Source organism: Hirundo rustica, chromosome 2, assembly GCF_015227805.2.
Source record: "Hirundo rustica isolate bHirRus1 chromosome 2, bHirRus1.pri.v3, whole genome shotgun sequence".
In the NCBI taxonomy this organism is placed as follows: Eukaryota; Metazoa; Chordata; class Aves; order Passeriformes; family Hirundinidae; genus Hirundo; species Hirundo rustica.
In genome coordinates, this window is record NC_053451.1 from 1,146,456 (window position 1) to 1,158,530 (window position 12,075).

Here is a 12,075-nt window from a genome sequence, read left to right on the forward strand (position 1 = left end):
TGGTATAAAGAGCTGCCAAACTAAGGGCAAAACTCTGATTGCATTGCATGAAATAAAATGGAGCTGTGTTCTGATTGCTGAAAGCATAAAATGGCTGAACCTGTCACCCCTACCGGAACATCCTGGAGTAGAATTCCTGTGGAAAACAGCGGCAGCAGAGGAATTGTAGAAGCAAAGGTTTGGTGACCGTGGCATGTTTGGAGGTTTTGGTATATTTAGATGTTCTCCAGAACACGCAACAAACATTAAATGTGAAATAGCCGGCTCAAAGAACTGCGCTTCTCCGGTGCCTGGATCTGCAGGGGATTTTAGGAATTTAACTTTGTTGGTTCAGTGGGAGTTGAGCTCCTAAGTATCTTTGTGAGATTAGACTGTGGTCTGTATAATAGGGTTGATTTCTTATCTCTGCAAGAGGGGCACTGCTGCCGTTCTCTCTTGTGGTTCCCCCGGCACATTTTCAGGGCTGTTTGAAGAGGAATTGGTGCTTCTCAGGGTCTGGAGCTTTATTGTGGCTTTTCTTGCTTTCCAGGGTTGGACTTGATGATCTTGGCTATCTTTTCCAGCCTTAAGGATTCTGTGGTTCTCAGAGGGAGGGTACAGGAAGGGCACTTACAGGCAAGCTCAGGTGCTGCCCTTTGTTTTGGAATATTTCTCACTGTAGCCGGTGGAGAGGCAAAAGAGGATCTGTCATGTGTTACTTAATTTTGATGCGCATTCTGCACTGAATCTGACATGGCCCTTTCCCAGGGAAGCTGCATTTTACATGGAAGAAGGTAATACAGTGAGAAGTTCATGAATTCATGGAATGGCTTGGTTTGGAAAGGACCTTGAAGCTCCTCCAGTTCCAACCCCCAGCCATGGGCAGGGACACATTCCACTGTCCCAGATTGCTCCAAGCCCTGTCTAGCCTGGCCTTGAACACTTCCAGGGATCCAGGAGCAGCCACAGCTTCTCTGTGCACCCTGTACCAGGGCCTCAGTGCCCTCACAGGGAAGAATTTGTTCCCAGCATCCCATCTATCCCTGCCCTTAGGCAGTGGGAAGCCATTCCCCCTTGCTGAATAATGGGAGAGTTGAAACACTGCCTGTTGTATGAAGGAGAATGGAAAAATATACTTTTAGGAATTGTTTGGAGCTAAGTCCGGGTTTTTTTGTGCAAGGAAAAGTAGTTTTCAAATGGGAGTCAGCACTGGGAAATGAAATAGAGGAGCGTGTGGAATATAGGGAGCGTGTAGGTCTAGGGTAGGATGGATCGGGGAGATGTTGGCAGTGAGAAGTGTTTGGAATGAGAAGTCATTTGGAATGAGGAGGTGGATTTAGTGGAGCCAGTGGGAAAGTTCAGGAGCACCATGACATACCAGAAACTTGGGAAATGGCCACGCCGGAAATGAGGAAATCCACACTCTGCAGTGACTAAATAATTAATAAGGGACCATTTCTGGCCTGCTTGGTGACCTGACCCGACTGCAGGAACTAAATGTGTGGGGTAGGGATTAACGTGCCTTAGGCAAGGTCCGTGCTGGGATTGGAACAGGAAATGATTAAAGTCCTTTGCAAAAGCTGGGGGAAAGCTCGTTATTTTGCTCCAGTATTATCAGGAATTTTTATAATCCATGTGCAGTGTTCAGGGAGGTGAAGTAGTTGAGTGTTGGGGGGCTCCTCCCACTATGATCTCTTTAAAAACTGGGGAATATTACTCTAAATTTTGGTGAGTTTTCCACCAGCAGTGTAATACCTGTCCCTGTGTGGCATAGGGAATTAAGTGAACAAAAATTAAGTCTGCAGTGACAGAAATTACCAATGACTTCTAAAGGAAGGAGAGATTGGGACTGCTTCGAAGAAGTGCTTAATAAACCCCAGTGAAAGAAATGTTGACTTAACTCATTTTTAATTGCTTTTAAGCTCTTAAGTGAGTTTGTTACTGAAAGTAATTAAAGGCCTTGAAAGATTGTGGGGAACTTTGGGAACACCTCTATGGAAAGGCAGTTACTCACCTTAAAATAATTTTTATTGCTGCCTAATCTGTCTGAATTGCTCCATTAATTACTTAATGAAGTGTGGTTCAGCACAGGGATGCTGCTCAGGTATGGCAGAATGTGTGTGCTTTGGGTATAAAGGAAGGCAAAACACCTGATAAATAGTCAATTGTTGCTTTGAGAAACTTTATGGATAATTAAAAAGAGACCAGTTGGTTTTGTGAAGCCCTTTTTTAACCAGAACTCCTTTGCCCAAGACATACATGAGAACTGGAATGGGTGAATTTTCTAGAGCTGAGAGGTTTCCTAGCAGAAACACAGATTAAACAACGTTTTCATCAGTGTGGCTCAGCTGGTTTTTCAGATGGAAATAACTCCAGCAGGAAGTGTCTCTGTCAATTTAACAATCTCCAAATTGATTTTGTTGTCATGTTTCCATTGAGGATGGTAGAGAAAAGATTTCAATGCTGCCTTGTGTGGCTGCACTGGAAAAATATCCTGAAGGGATCAATGGCTGTTCTCAACCTGGAATTCAGGTTAGAAAGAGGACTCTGCCCCTCTGCCCTGTGCTTAGGTGAGACCCCACTTGCAGAGCTGCCCCAGCTCACTCGGAGAGGAGAAGGCTCCAGGGAGACCCTTTAGGTACTGGAAGGGGCTCTCAGTGCTTATTTTCTGTATTCTGTTGGCAGGAGGATCTGTCTCCCCAAACTCTGCTACTCAGCAATGCATTGAGCTGAATGATTCTGATATTCCAATTATTCTGAGTTTGGAGACTGAAGGAAAACCCTTCTCAAAAGATGGCTCATGTAAATTGAAGTAGATTATTAAACCAGACTAGAATTTACTGCCCTTTGCTTTTCTAAACACAATGAAGTGAAAATCAAGAATGAAGGCATTTATCTCCAGTGTGTATTTTTCTGCATTACAAACTTTGGCAGATGTGGTGCAGAGCGATATTTCTCAGCAAACTGGCATGTTTGAAAGGCTGGCCTTAGAGAAATGAATGTCTTTTAAACAGAGCTAAATATAAAAGCAAACTGATTCTCACACTGCTTAAGTCTGTCTTATCTGCTGGTAGGAGTTCAGGTTAGAGTGTCTGACTTAAATATCTTGAATCCACCCATCCTGCTGCTGCATCCACTCCCAGCTCAGCACCTGAAATCCAGTGCTCGACAGGAGCAGGGAGCCCAGTGCTGATATTTCAGTAGCAGTTGTCCTCTTTCCTGCTCTTTGGCTCCAAAAGCAACCCCTCCAGTTTTCCAGGTGATTAGGCTCCCTTTTTTTGTAATCAGTAACTGTGAGTAAGTAAAAATGCGGATGGGATTTGCCGCTTTTCCTAAGCTCGCTCTGCCCTTCTGGCCTTCTGCTGGCATCCTCCAAGTGGGAAAGTTATTCTAAGGATACAGTAGAAGTGATGTCAAAGGGAGGTGTGGTCACGACAAGTGTGTCACTTGTCTTTTTTGGGGGACGAGCCAAGGGGATGTTCCTGGAGAGAGGAAGATGCCCAACTTTGCCAGTTTAATGATTTCCTCACTTTTCTTGCCTCTTCAGTTCTCACTTGGATCCTGCATGTAAAAAACAAAGGAGGGCCTTGGGATATTTAAACTCTGGAGTTTCAAGAACCATCGAATTCCAGAAGCTTATTGCACTCCTGGAGATGTTGAGTCATTGGCTGTTGTTCCATGGAGGGATGTTTTCCTGTGGTGGACGTGTGCAGAGTGCTGCTGAAGCACATAGACCTTTTCACCATCTTCCTTAAAAACTCCTTGCCCTCCAGGCTGGCCAAAGCCTTTGCTGGTGATTCCCAACAATTCTAATTCTTCCACGAGTTCCAGAGACAGGTCTTTGGCAGGAGGAAAGCTCAAGAGCTGGAATCAGCCCTGGGAATCTTTCTCCTGAGCATCATCAGTGTTTGGGGAATCCAGGGGTGAAATCCAGCTGGTGCTGCCCCTCTTGCTCCATGCCAGTTCTCCTGGCTGTGTCCTGTATTTCCTAACTCCAGGGTGAAGCTGTCCCTGGGAGCTTCCCTTCTCCTGTGCTGCCTATTCCTGGTGCTGGGCTCCCTGGGCTGTGCCAGTCCAGCTCTCCCAGTGCCCCATCAGGGAACAGCAAACCCAGGTTATTTTTAACCTGGATCCCTTCCCTAGTCCAGGTCTCGGTACAGCTCCAGCCCAGTCCTGGTGGCGCAAAGGCAACTGCCAGTTCTTAATGAGGGGAAAGACGGGAAGGTGCTTCCAGCCAGGAACGACCCTGTGGTTTCCTGCAATGTCCTCTGCCTTCCAAAATTATTTCTTTCCATGCCTTTATTTCCTGTGAGGTATTTGCTCAGATGTTTTTGTTTCCAGCTGCTCCAGGTGGATCTTTAATTTTTTTTTTTTTTTTTTAAATGTGTCTTGAGCAGAATGGAATTTGGATCCATTCTGGATAATCTGTACATATGCATTGACATTTTTCCCTGTTCTTCCAGAATTTAGGTCCTAAGTGCATTAGGCTCCATGAGAAACGTCTCTGGTATCCTCTCTGTGGTATCTCCTTGCTCATAGCTTAACACCACACCCTTCACTAGTTCCTTTAAATTCTGTTCCTTTAATTTCATTCCCTGTATGAGTAAAGGGGTCTGAATTAACCTTCACAATGAACCTGCCAGGGCTTTTCCCAGTGTCCAAATAGATTCTCATTAATCCCTCTTTTGTAATGCAGGGAAGGGTTGTGTTGGAGTGTTTTGCTTTGATTTTATTTTTTTAATAGAGGAAAGGGTCTCACTGAGGCTGCTCTCACTGAAAGGTTTATTTTTATTTCTAAGACAATGGCTGCATACAATTTTTAATGTTGCACTTTCTGGAGGTTGACTGTTGTCAGTAGTACAGTTAATATTTCCTTCAATTCACAATAATCTTAGATAATGAAATTGTTTTCTTTTCATTACAAACTCATTTGTGACTTAGAAACCTCAAGGTGCCTTATAATATATAACTTGCAGAAGTGAAAAGAATTGTTCCAGAGTCAATTCTAGAAGAAGTTTGGGAAAACTGTTGAAAACAGGCGGTAAAGAAAGTGAATGCTGACTTTTGGGGAACTTTTCCCTTTCCATTTTGTGGGGTTTGGTTACTCAGAGGGCTAAACCCAAAATGTTATAGAATAAGATTTTACAGACGTTTGCTGAATGTTTTTATCTTCATTTTTTAAGCAGTTGTGGAGTGTATTTTTATGCTACTACTATTTTATCAGAACCCTCTGCAATCTACCAGAGCAGGTGTTTTAGTCACCAAGTGCTAATTAATAATAATTTTGTGGAAAGAAGAATGAAAATAACAGATTAAAACAGAAATATAGAAAGATAATTGTAATAAGATCATCATTGAAGTGTAGCTACTAAAACAAAAGAAGAAAACTAAATTTGGGGCATAGGAGGTAGGATGGAATTAAAAATCTTGTTTTGCTGCTTGAAATAGTGCATGGAGTTGATGAAGATATTAGGGAATGAGCTTCCCTACTTAGTAGCTGCAGGAATCTTGGGAAATATTAAGGGATTTAATCTCTTTCATAGCAAGAAGAAAGTGGGAAGGGAAGGAGGAATTCTGGGCTGCAGGAACCTGCTTTGGTGTCTTTGCTTAAGCTGTTTAGAAAGATGGAGAGGGACTTTTTACGGGAGCTTGTGGTGACAGGACACAGGGAACAATTTCCCACTGCCAGAATCAGAGTTAGTGGGATACTGGGAAGGAATTCTTGGCTGTGAAAGTGGGCAGGCCCTGGCACAGGTTGGCTCAGAGGCAGGCAGGACTGTTTTTTTCTTGAATTTTTCCCTGGCTTAGTCCCAGATCACCCTCTTCACAAATGAGGTTGTGCCAACAGGACTTCTCAGTGTTGTGGGGCTATTTCCCTAGATTTTCCAGATTAATACCATCTCACAAATTCGTTTGGTTTTTCTTGTTCTTTAATGAATGTCTTTACACTTCCACTCAAAGACACTGATTGGGACTGATTGTTTTCCTGCAAATACATCCAAATTTGGTCAATCCTGACTGTTCCCTGCTGGTTTTTGAGCAGTGGCAGAGGGCAGGGATGTGTGCTGGCAGCTGGACAGCCTCCTTCTCTGCGGCTTATCACAGCTTCTCTCTGCAGCAGCAGCAGCATCCACTCACTCTGCACTGAATCATTTTGACTTCTGGTCAGGAAAAAAAAAACAGAAAAGGAGCCAAAAAAAAAAAATCCAAAAAGGGTTAATCCCTGCTGAGTGGCAGCACAATGCAAGCAGGTATCGATGCTGTTGCAGCTAAAGAAAGATCCAACACCAAGGTTAATGAGAGGTGGGGACTGTTCTTCTCCCTCTCTGTAGCAGCCAGAGCCGAACAAAAGGGGGAATGTTTGGAGAATCCCTCAGCATTAAAGGCTGTGGCAGCGCTGTGTTCCCGCCAAATCCTGGGAGCCGTCCGGACGTTCAGCGCCGTTGGACACGCACCTTTAGTGGTTGTAAGCAAGAACCTGTGGACTTCCTTGGTTTATAGGACGATAAGGATGTGAAAATATTCCAAAACAGGGACTCGGAGCAAACGGAGCTATCAAAGCAGCTCTGAAATGAAATAATAACGATAAAGGTGTGGGGATTGAGGTGTGAAAGCAGCAGAAGGAGCGGTTGGTGATGCTGTGGTTGATGCTGAGCCTGGTGCAGCAGGCAAGGCTTGCTTTCCCGAAATCCAAGGGGGGAGGAAGGTGTGAGGGAGGTGCTTTTCTCCCCCATTTGCTTGAACACTTATTTTCAGCTTCTTTCTTGCCACAAAAGGAGTAATTTGTTTAATTTTACAAAATGTTACCGAAGCTGTTGGAAGTGGAGCTGCAGCCCACGTCTTCTTGATAAATGAGTGTGTGTATTCCTGGAAGGAAGTTAAAATGGGGCTGTGTTATATTTGGTACCTCCTGAAGCACTGAGGCTACTTTGAGTACAGAATGTGCTCAGAGAAAGACTAATTTGCCACTGCAGAGCTTGATGGGATGAGATTTGTTAAGTCCTTGTCTCTGCTCAAATTCACTTACGCTTTCCTCTCTCTCCTGAAGATATTTTAGGGTTCTGCCTTTGAACTGAAGGGCCATAGAAACAAGTCAAAAAGCCTGAAACCAGAATTAGATTCCAAGCAATGAATATGCTTCTTATAATGTAGAAATACAGAAGTCAAGCACCCGTGGAAGCAACAGGTGGAGATGTTCCTGCTCTGTTTCCCTGAGTGTGCTCATGCTCCTGCTATCACCAGTGGGATATGGGAGCGTCAGCAGCGTGGGTTTTGACTTCTCTCCAAGGATGTCATCTCTGATGGCAGGTGGTGGCTTCCTGCAGGAGGCAGGAAAAAGAAAGATTCAGTGAAAATGAAGAATTTACTGTTTTCCGTTCATTTACAAATTCTTGCTATTTCATTAGCTGGCGGTGTAATTCTGCAGGGAAAGGTGGGATGTTCCAGCGCTCCCAAAGAAAACCTCAGTTGTTTTACTGGATTCGATGTTTTCTGCCTCCTGCTTTCTCCCCCAGAGTGTTTTTTGAGTGAATGTAAACTAATACAGGATCAGTGGTTAGAAACCATGAAAAAATATTTAATGTAAACCTTTTGGTACTGGGTTGATTAAAATAAACAACTGTTCCGAGGAGCTGGTCCTGCTTTGGGAACAGTAGGGTTTCTGTTCCTCCTTATAATGCATAAAGCATGTGGAGTGCCTTGAGAGCTTTTTTTGGGTGCTGCACTTCATTTTGAGGGATTTCATTTTCAGTTCTCTGAGCTTTTGTGTCAGCTGGGAAGGGAGGATGTAGGAGTAACATGTAAAACTCAGGCTGAAACCCGTTTAGTCCCAAATCCTGACAAATAACTGGTAACCAAGTATTTAAGTGAAAGCTTGGACTTTGTTTTCCCTTTCTGGAAAGCTGGGAAGGCCTTGGTCTTATTGTCAGCTCTGGTATCCCTTCCCTCTCCTGTTATCCTACGTTTCCAGAGCTCCTCCTTTTTTTGCCTGCATCTCTTACATGTCCCATTTCTCCTTCTGCTCCAGTGGAGGTGAAGCCCACTCGGAGCTGGGGAGAGCCGTGTTTCCTTCCGGCAGGTTTTCCACAGAGCTTCACGGGTGTTTCTCCTTCTCTCTCTCTCTCTCTCTCTCTCTCTCTCTCTGGCCTCGCTGCTGCAGAGCTCTGGAATGCTGTGAAGATTCCCTGCCCAGGCACACTCCTCTCCGGATTATCTCCATCCCAAGGAAGCTCGTATCCAAGAGGTACCAATTCATCCTCTCTTTGTGCCCTTCACTTGTAGCTCTTGGGTTTAGCTATTCCTCCCAAAACCTTTTCCCTGCTCCCTCCAGACGGGAAAGCTTTGGATACCATGGAGATTGCAGCTGTTGCTGTTTGATACGGTTTGGACTCTTCTTTCTAGTCAATGAACTTTGTTACAGAAGCACTTTACAGTTTAAAATGAGAAGTGATTTCTGGGTCGAGAAATGCATGAGATGAAGCTCCAGCAACACTCTGTGCCTGGTGTATTTTACTGTGTTGATTTAGAAAATTAATAAACATCAGGTCTTCAGCAGCCTGAGTAAAGCATGCAGTACTTGTGTGCTGTTCCTATAAAGAATTGTGAGAGGGGTTCTTTTTTCAGTGTTTATTTGTCTTAATATCTTCCTTGTAAATAATACATTTTTGTTTTATATTAGAGAGGAGACTTGTGTTCATTAGCTGGGTCAAAATCCCCGGGTTGGCACAGACACGATTCCTGATATAAACTTCTGTCATTTGCCTGGAGACAGGCAAATTGTTTTCTAATAGTTTCTATTTCTTGGGAGAGGAAAGCTGAAAACACTGTTTTCAAATATAAACTTTGCAGTGTAATTTGGTTGGACCAGTTTCTATTTTAACTCCTTATTTTGGTTTATAGTGCCCAGCATGATGAGACCTGAGCAGGTCAAGCCCTTTGAACATGTACCTATATATAAAAATACCTATACATATTTATGCTAAGAGAATTTAATATGTTAAACAGTGGGAGAACATGACCTACAGGAGCTGTGAAACAGGAACATACCCCCTCAGGAAATCACTCTGGAAAGTGTGCTGGGAAATTGTCCCTGTGTGCCTGCCCTTTAATTTTCCCTTAGGGATTCACACTTCCCTGTTGGGCAGAGAAGACACCGGGGTGGCTGAAGTGTCTGTCTGACCCCATCCAGCTGTTCTTGTGCAGGAATATGGAAAAACCAGGGTTGACTCTATGTTTTATTTCCTTTTTATATGTTTTGCCGCTCACTTAATGACATGAACTTTAAATGTCAGCTGCTCTTGGGTCTGCTGCACTGCACAGAGATCAAACCTTTGGGCACACTCTGACCCTTATCGTCACAATAATTCAGCACTCCAGCCCTGCTTTGGGAAAAGCTGCCCTAAATCAGTGCCTCCTCTTTGGGTGCTGACAAAATCCAGTATTTCTTCCTCTCATGCCACCCCAGCTTAGGTGAGATGGGACAGAAAATGCCAAGGATTTCAGAAGAGCTTTTCCCTGCTTGTGCCAGCCTTGAGACAACAACGGTGATCCCCTGTCCATCTCCTGCTTCCCCTTTTCCCTCTCTTCATGCTAGGAAAAAAAAAAGAATTTAAAAAGGGGGACTTTGTTGCTGCTCCTATCTCTTTTTTTCTTCATAGTTTCCCCCATTTGGGCTCTGCAGCTTTTTGGGGGTCTGAGAAGCAGAAATCCAAGGCTGTGGAAGGGGAGAGACAAAGCCAAGGGTGGGTTTGATGGGTGGGAGAAGGGACACAGAGTGAGACTGGAACTGCTGGGAGATCCAGACAACAAGATTGTGTTTCAAGTGGGAATATGTGCAGTGTTGGCTTTGCATAAGAAAGCTCCTTCTCCAAAGGCTCCTGGTCCAACCCACCTCCAGATTAAGAAATTTAAACCTCAAGAGTGGAATTGATGGAGCCTGTGGAGACTTGGCTGACCAAGCAGGTCGGGGTTGCTCTCCAAGCTGGGATTGCCCTTCTGGGGATCTCCAGCAGCCACTTCAGATATTTACTTTTGGGTGACTTTATCTTGAAACCTAGTTGAAACCCTCCCTGTTAGACCCTGTGTTCATTCAGAAATCAAAAGGTGGAGGAAATTGAGTTAAACTTGAACGTGTGTGTGCTCCATGTCTTACCTTACTTAGGTTGTTTCCTGCTTGGGAAATACCCCAATCCCCCACATCCTAATTGAAATTCCAGCCATTAAATAGTTAAACACGGGGTGGGGGTGTGTATGTGTGTGTGTGTGTGTGTGTGTAAAATCCATGTGTTTCTATAAATACCTCTCTTATCTCTGTAATGGTTTGGTTTGATGTAAATGTTTTTAAATGTGCTTTTACATTAGGCTGGTTTTTATCCAGTGTGTGTGAGTGGAATTTGGAACTGGGCCTGGACTTTATACTTCTGCTCCTCAACATTTCTGAACTCATGTGGAAAATTTCTGGACTTTAAGTCTCCTGAGTATTTCTGCCAGCTTGGTGGGGTCTTCACTGGGCTGGGAATGCACTGAATCCAGAGCTGAAGTGGAGCATTTTGCCAGCAGTTCTTGGACACTTCGCTGCTGTTGGGAACATCATTTAGTGAATTTTTTTCGTGCAGGAGCAAATCCTTTGTTCACAGATCTGAAGTTTTCCTGCACTGCCAGCTCTGTTTTGGAGAACAAAATTCCTCTCAGAGAACATATGATATGGAAAATGATTTCTGTCAAGCCAAGTTATGTGCTGCATCCAGCTCTGGGGCCCCCAACAGCAGCAGGACCTGGAGCTGCTGGAGAGAGTCCAGAGGAGGCCCCGGAGCTGCTGCAGGGCTGGAGCCCCTCTGCTCTGGAGCCAGGCTGGGAGAGCTGGGGGTGCTCACCAAGGAGAGCTCAGAGCCCTTGCAGGGCCTAAAGGGGCTCCAGGAGAGCTGGAGAGGGACTGGGGACAAGGGATGGAGGGACAGGACACAGGGAATTGCTTCCCATTGCTAGCGAGCAGGATTAGATGGGATATTGGGAAGAAACTATGGCAAAAACATTTTAAAAGAGGATTTTTTAGAGGTGTAGAACTGACTCAGAAAGGTATTTGCAAGAGTGTCTCACAGAATGAAATGCTGGGTCATTAATCTTTATAAATTCATCACTTTCTACAAGGAAGACATTTCCCTACGTGATATATTACAGCATATTTAGGTACATCATAGAATCCCCAAGTGGTTTGGCTTGGAATGGACCTTAAAGGCCGTCCAGTGCCACCCCCACAAAGTCAGGGACAACCTTCCACTATCCCAGGCTGCTCCAGCCTGGCCTTGGACACTGCCAGGGATGGAGCAGCCACAGCTTCTCCGGGCACCCTGTGCCAGGGCCTCCCCACCCTCACAGGGAAGGATTTCTTCCTAAGATGAGTGTAAACCTCTCTGTCAGTTTGACAGTAGGCTTCATTCCCCCTTTTCCTCTCACTCCAGACTCTTGTAAAGAGTCTCTCTCCATCTTTGCTGTAGGTTCCCTGTAGGTCCTGGAAGGTCACAGTGAGGTCACCCCAAAGCTTTTCTTTCCTAGGCTGAGCAATCCCAATTCTCTCAGCCGTTCCTCGCAGCAGAGCTGCTCCATCCCTCTGATCAGCTTGGTGCCTTGTCTGGAAGTGCTCCAGCAGCTCAGCAGCAGCAGCGTGCTCCGTTCAAGGACTCTGTGGCTGAGGTGAGCTGATGGGAAACATCCTCCCTGTTCCCTCCACCTCTCCACAGCGCCTTCCCGCAGTGTGCTGCACATTCCTGCTCTCACAAAAGCCGTGCTGGAAGCAGGGGCCTTTCTCTCAGATGTATAATTCAGCCCCTCTTCCCGGTGTGCCAGCCTTGTTTGTGTTGATGAATGAATGTGCCCTGTGTACAACCTGCAGATTTCTCTGCTCCTGGAGTACAGTCCTGCTCAATGTACCTGGTTCTGATTAAGTGCATTTGAATTTGGGGAGTGTGCTTAATGAGCTACACCTTTCACAGAATCTTTTGTTAATTCAGAAAAGCTGCCTGCTCTGATTTATGGCGCCAAAAGGGGTAAACTGCCATTAAAAGCATTAATTAGTCTTGGTTGACTGCACAAGGAATAGAC

General features: G+C 44.9%; 1 protein-coding gene across 6 annotated transcripts in view; it reads left to right on the plus strand.

The window, feature by feature from the left end:
* Positions 1 to 12,075, plus strand: part of FAM168A (family with sequence similarity 168 member A) — a 121,004-nt gene that overhangs the window by 29,210 nt on the left and 79,719 nt on the right. For 2 of the 6 annotated variants that reach the window (XM_040054726.2, XM_058424066.1), the window contains exon 2: positions 8,138 to 8,221. The exons of the other annotated variants lie outside the window; for them this stretch is intronic. The gene's annotated coding sequence lies outside the window, so the exon portion shown is untranslated. The remainder of the gene's footprint in view (positions 1 to 8,137; positions 8,222 to 12,075) is intronic. 6 annotated transcript variants of the gene reach the window in all.